Here is a 6,932-nt window from a genome sequence, read left to right as displayed (position 1 = left end):
TGTAAGAGCACCTCAGATCCTGGGAATGCTGCTGTCATGTCCTTCTTTTCTCTAGACTAGTCATACCTAGTTCCTTCAACCGTTCTTCATGTGTTTTAGTCTCCAGGCTTCGAATAATGTTAGTTGTTATTCTCTGCACTTTTTCCAAAGTCTTAACATCATTTTTTGTAGTGTGCTGACCAAAACTGGGAGTAGAATTCCAGGTGCGGCCTTACTAAGCTTTTTATAAAATGGTACTAATACTTCACTCATTCTTCAATTCAATATTGGATGTTAATCCAATATTTTTGAATTTGGTTATTTTCTTCCATGACCAATCCTTTTAGCAATTTCAGGACCTTTTAAATCTTAATACTTAATTCAAAATCTTGGGATCCTAAATACAAAAGGCTGAGGGGAAAAATACCTCTCTAATTTTAAAATGCTAGCCTCAGTCCTTCGTAAGCTGAGGTCAACATCTAAGTAACAAGAGCTAATTGGAAGTGAAGTAATGTTTGGAGATCTCTGGTTGAGAAATGCTGATCTACTAATTGAGTGTAGAAGAATCCTTTGAGGTAGCCAGCTTATGTCCATCTGTATTTTAATCCCGTTGCATTTATATCTGCACCCTTTCCATCATATAGTAGGCTTCCTCAACCTTACCCACAAATGAATATTGCTTATTTCATTTTATTTTTTTATTTATTTGATTTGTCAATCGCTTACAAGATAGTAGGTATAAGTATATACGTAATTATAAATACATGAAATGGATATATATAAGAAAAATAAAAAGAAACAATAGGACAGGGATGGTAGGCACGATTGGTGCGCTTATGCATGCCCCCTATGGACCTCTTAGGAAAGGGGTGAGGTCAATAGTAGACAGTCTAAGGTTAAAGTTTTTGGGGTTTGGGGAAGAAACCACAGAGTCAGGTAGAATTTTCCAGACATTAACCACTCTGTTTCTGAATCGTATTTCCTGCAATCAAGTTTGGTGTGATTTACCTTGAATTTGTATCTATTGTGTGCTCTTGTTTTGTTATGGTTGAAGCTGAAGTATTCATTGACAGGTAGGACATTGCAATGTATTATTTTATATACCATATTTAGATTTGACTGAAGGCGGCGCAGTTCTAGGTTTTCTAAGTCTAGAATTTCGAGTCTGGTGGCATAAGGTATTCTGCAACAAGTAGAGGAGTGGAGAACTCTTCTAATGAAATATTTCTGGACTTTCTCAACTGTGTTAATATCAGATATGTAATGCCGGTTACAGACTAATGAACTGTATTCAAGTATTGGTCTAGCAAATGTTTTGTATGCTCTAGTTAGTCGTGTGATATTACCAGAGAAAAAGCTACGTAGGATTAGGTTAACAACTCTTGCTGCCTTTTTGGCTATGTAGTTGCAGTGGGCTCTAGCACTTAGATCATTTGAGATGAGTACTCCAATGTCCTTGGCAGAGTTTGAATCATCAACAAGGTCTTGACTATTCAGCTTGTATTTTATTTTTTGATTTTTTTTTGCCAATATGTAAGACAGAGCATTTATTTGTTGAGATTTGAAGTTGCCATTTGTTTGACCATTCTGATACGTAGTCAAGATCTTTTTGAAGGGTAGCAGTATTGTCTGTGGTGTTGAACAGCTTTACATCATCAGCAAAGAAAACACAGTTGCTCTTAATATGATCACAGAGGTCATTTATGTAGAGTATGAAGAGAGTTGGTCCTAGAACACTGCCTTGGGGGACACCACTGTTGACAGGTACAGAATTTGATAGGACACCCCCAATTTTGACCATTTGTTGTCTCTTTGATAGGAATGCTTCTATCCAGTCATGCAGGTGTCCAGAGATTTTAGTTTTAGGAGTAGTTTGTCATATACCACTGAATCAAAGGCTTTACAGAAGTCTATGTATTTGCCCTGATTGAGTTGTGTAGTCCATATGTTTTTGTAGTGTAAGAGTTGCAGATTACAGGATAGTTTTTTTTCTGAAACCAAATTGTTTATTAGAGAGTAGGTTGTTTTTCTCTAAGTGGAAGATAATGGATTGGTTAATGGTTAATTGGTTCATGCAGAACATTCTCCTAATAATAAGATTGCATGATTTGGATAAACATGAAAATGGAAGATAGGATGATAAGGAGAAGGAAAAGGATGATGGACATAAATAGCAAGAGCATTTCGACTTATATACCACTTTACAGTACTTTATAGCCCTCTCTAAGCAGTTTACAGAGTCAGCATATTGCCCCCAACAGTCACGGTTTTCATGTTACCAACTTCAGGAAAATGGAAGGTTGAATCAACCTTGTGCCCATCAGAATTGAACTTCCGACAGTGGGAATGCTGATCTAAGTATTGTCCCACTGGCTCTAAATGATTACCTTTTTAAGTGCTTTATACAGGAGGAGGGATGCTGTGGCTCAGTGGCTAAGATTCTGAGCTTGTCATTCAGAAAGGTCAGTAGTTCGGTGGTTCGAATCCCTAGGGCTGAGAACAGAGTGAGCTCCCATCCTTGTCCCAGCCGTCAACCTAGAAGTTCGAAAGCGTGTAAAAATGCAAGTAGAAAAATAGGGACCATTTCGGTGGGGAAGATAACAGTGTTCCGTGTGTCTTTGGCATTTAGTCATGCTAGCCACATGACCACGGAGACGTCTTCAGATAGCACTGGCTCTTAGGCTTTGTAATGGAGATGAGCACCACCCCCTAGAGCCAGAAATGACTAGTATGTACCTGCGAGGGGAACCTTTACCTTTGTCTTTATAATATAGGAATCTCTCGACTCGTGGGAACAAATAGATAAGGCTTTAAGGAATTTGAATGAGGGTCAGTCTTAATCCTTTTGAGACAATGATGGGATGGGTGGGTGGGGAAGGCAATGAAAGGAGATTTATGATTTCCACTGACAAGGAAAGAAGAGAACAATCTTGTAAAATGTTGTGTTTCAAGGACCAAATAATTATGCTGGTTTTATTACATTCTCTGTCTTGGGAGAGTCATGTATGGATCAAACTCAGGCAGCAAAATGTCTCCTGTCAGGAGCAATTGCTCTCCTAAATAGAATATGCCTTTTATAGACAGCCATTATCTCCAGATTCCTTTTTTTAAAAAAAAAAATAGGAGACTATTGTGATGAACCTTACATTTGCATAACCATCATTAATCCCCTTCCCTCCACAAACCAGAATTTAAAGCAAGGACTGCTGATCACTGCTTGATTAGCCAGAATTTCACTCAGCTGCTAATTATGCTCCTTCCTGTTATTCTACCACATGCATTCCATTTTGCCTTTGTAAGAAATCATCCTTGTTGAAATAACATCTGTTTGTAATCTCTTTAATGCTGGTTTATCAGCCTCTGGTTACTCACTGACATCTTCTAAGCAGTTTGGGAATCTTGAGTTGAAACGCCAGTACCAGACAGACAAGTTTCATTTAACAGAGGGATAGAATCAAGATCACGTGAAGTGTGAATATCAGTTTACAGTTCCGAGTGTAAGACCACACTTGAAATATTGCATCCAGTTTTGGTTTCCACGAAATTTTTTTAAAAAAGATGTTGAGACTAGAATGAGTGCATACAACAGCAACAAAGAAGATTAGAGGACTGGAGGCTAAAACATTCAAAAAAAAAAAAAACAGTTGCAGGAATTGGGGGTTTCTAGTCTAATGAAAAGAGGGACTAGTGGGTGACATGACAGTAATATTCCAATATCTCAGGGGCTTCCACAAAGAAGAGGGAACCAAGTTATTCTCCAAAGAAACTGAAGGCAGGACAAGAAGCAATGAATGTAAACTAATCAAGGAGAAAAGCAACCTAGAAACAAGGAGAAATTCCTGACAGTTAGAACAATCGATCAGTAGAACCACTTACCTCCAGAAGTTGTGGTGCTCCAACACTGGAAGTTTTTAAGAAGAGATTGGACAGTCATATGTCTGAAATGGTATAAGGTCTCCTACATGAGCAAGGGTTTGGACTAGATGGCTTTCCAGTTCTGTTATCCTATTATTTGTTTATCATGAGTCATTAGTATGGACTTCCACAGTTCTAATATTTTGCAGATAAACATCCTTACTCCTGCATATGAGTAATGTCTCCAGTATTAGCATTAGGAACATCAAACAATCCCTTTCCTTATGTCGCCCAGGTTGTCTCTATGGAACCCTAAAATTGTAGAATAATTTTTTAGTGAGGACATCTTTCCTCTCCTGCAATCAATTGCTTTTCCTTTATATTAAAATGTCGACAACCAGGCAGCCTAAGAAAGATATGAAATGTCTGATCCGCAGACAAAGTACAGAAGAAAATAAAACCAAGATTCATAGACATGTCATCACAATACTCCATGATAACTAGTCATCCTTTTTACCCACACCAAACTCCTGGTGAAAATTCTTCATGAATTTGGCTCAAGAGAGAAGCCAGCTAGGAACAGGAACATAGATGTTGAAAAATTATTTAATGACTTCAGCATTATTTGCAGTAAACTTTTCTTTAAGGGAGATGAAACTTTAAATGAACTTCAGGAAGAAGCATTTTGATTTTCGTCATGAACTACATTGATCAGAACAGGAGAGGGGGAAAAAAGTATTTTAAAATCATTGTAATAAATAACAAGGCATTCATTATTCATCCACTTTTGATTTAACAAATAGTTTGAGCAATAAATACATTCTCCAACTAATGAAAATTGGTATAATAATTCATAAATAGCAAAGTAGGTTACTTGAACATTCAAATCTATGCTTCTAGAAATACATTAGGTGTTCTCATTTTTAATCAAACTCCATATCAGAAGTTGTGACATATTAAAGTTCTCATGAAAAATAATACAGCAAAAATCAGAAAGGATGACAAAATCTTTTTTTTAACATTAACTATAACTTGGCAAATTGTGGTATTTTGGATTGATGGTGTGAGCCAGTAAACACAAGGATTATTGTCTTCGATTCAATGTGATTTGTTTTGATTCTTTGATTGATTGGTTGAAGTTTTCTCCATTTCTTGCCAAATCAGCTGAAAGATATCAAATAAATTCTGCTAGCTATAATTATCAGGAAAAATATATATCCAAATCTAGGTTCAGAAAAGAAAACCAGTATTCTTGTAGAGTTGAATTCCACAATTCCAAAACTATTAGCTAAAAACACAAATAGGAAAATCACAGCAATGAATTATACTCTGAATATTTATAAATGCTGATAAGGTGCTCCTACATAGAACAATAGAACTGGAAAGAGACCTCAGAGGTCTTCTAGTCCAACCCTTTGCTTGAGCAAGAGGCCCTATACCATTTCAGACAAATGGGTGTCGAGTCTCTTTTTGAAAGCCTCCAGTGATGGACCATCCACAACTTCTGAAGGCAAGCTTTTCCATTGGTTGATTGTTCTCATGGTTAAGAAATTACTCCTTAGTTCTTGGTTGCTTCCCTCCTTGGTTAATCTCCAACCATTGTCTCTTGTCTTGCCTTTTGGTGCTTTGGAAAATAATTTGACCCTCTTGTTTTTGTAAGACCCCTTCAAATATTGGAACAGTGTTGTTGTATCATCCCTAGTCCTTCTTTTCATGAGGTTCTAAAGATATTCTCAGTAGTGGGTGCGAAATATAGGCGATATCATTACTTGCCATATCATGAGAGAACATGCATATGTGATAGCCAAGACATTGAAACTATTGCTCATGTTTTGTTTGATCCCCACTGGGGCTGTTCTTTATAGGTGATAAGTATCTCAGAGAGCATGTGATTGCTGTCTGAGCTACTTTTCATCTCTGTTGGAAAGAACAGCCCACTGGCATCTGAATCATTGATTGACTTATTTTCTCCTAGACTCCAATATATATATTGTAAGCAGAACAGCTAAGTTTGCCATTAAGGCAGTTGAGGTGATTCATCAAACAAATTGGGGTACACTGTAAGAGAGAACTGAATCATCAAACAAATTGGGGTACACTGTGAGGGAGAACTGATTCATCAAACAAATTGGGGTACACTGAAAGGGAGAACTGTTTCATCAACAAATTGGGGTACACTGTAAGGGATGTTCACTTACCTGATTGCTTCCTCCTTGTAGTACCACATAGCAATAACAATAGGCCTTAGACTTATATACCGCTTCACAATGCTTTACAGCCCCTCTCTAAACAGTTTTACAGAGTCAGCCTCTTGCCCCCAACAATCTGGGTCCTCATTTTACTCACCTCGGAAAGATGGAAGGCTAAGTCAACCTTGAGCATGGTGGGGTTTGAACTGCCAAATTGCAGGCAGCCAGCAGGCAGGAGAAATAGCTTGCAGTCAGTAGTGGGATTCAAATAATTTAACAACCGGTTCTCTGCCCTAATGATTTCTTCCAACACCCAGTTCACCAAACTGCTCAGAAAGTTTACAACCAGTTCTCCAAAACTGGTGCAAACTGGCTGAATCCCACCACTGCTTGCAGTACTGCATTCTAACCACTGAGCCACTGAGGCTCTTAGAGGCTTTTCTTACATAAGTATCTTATCACTCTATTAACCTCCATCTGAAATCAGATTACGTATTTTATTTTTCTTTGATCTTATTGAGAGGGTCACAAGACTAATCAACTAACAGTATTCACACATATACAGCTAAAGTACTTGGAGATCATGTCATCGGTTAGATGCCATATAAATATGTCAGGAACGTTTAGTGCCATTCTCTTTTGTGTGTGATAGTTTAATATCTGCCTGTTTTGCCAACTGTTTCTGGATTCAGAATTATTTCACTTGGCTTCTCAATAATCAGAGAAATAATGTGAATATCTCAGTACTCCACACTCTCCTGTGTTCCTTGCATGTCCTGTGTGGACTTGATGTTTCACTGCCAGATAAAATGAAATCATATTACAAAAGATGTTGATTGTTCCTTTGTATTTTAAATCCATTGTTTTGAATTCAGACTAGGTTACTTGCATCAAGACATCTGTTTTGAA

General features: G+C 37.5%; 1 pseudogene; it reads right to left on the bottom strand.

The window, feature by feature from the left end:
• Positions 1–826: 826 nt before the first annotated feature.
• Positions 827–3,357, bottom strand: LOC148125479 (uncharacterized; annotated as a pseudogene).
• Between the last annotated feature and the right edge of the window lie 3,575 nt (positions 3,358–6,932).

This window comes from Pseudonaja textilis, chromosome 6 (assembly GCF_049901715.1).
Source record: "Pseudonaja textilis isolate UNSWEBS1 chromosome 6, rPseTex1.2, whole genome shotgun sequence".
In the NCBI taxonomy this organism is placed as follows: Eukaryota; Metazoa; Chordata; class Lepidosauria; order Squamata; family Elapidae; genus Pseudonaja; species Pseudonaja textilis.
This window is presented reverse-complemented; position numbering and strand designations above follow the sequence as displayed.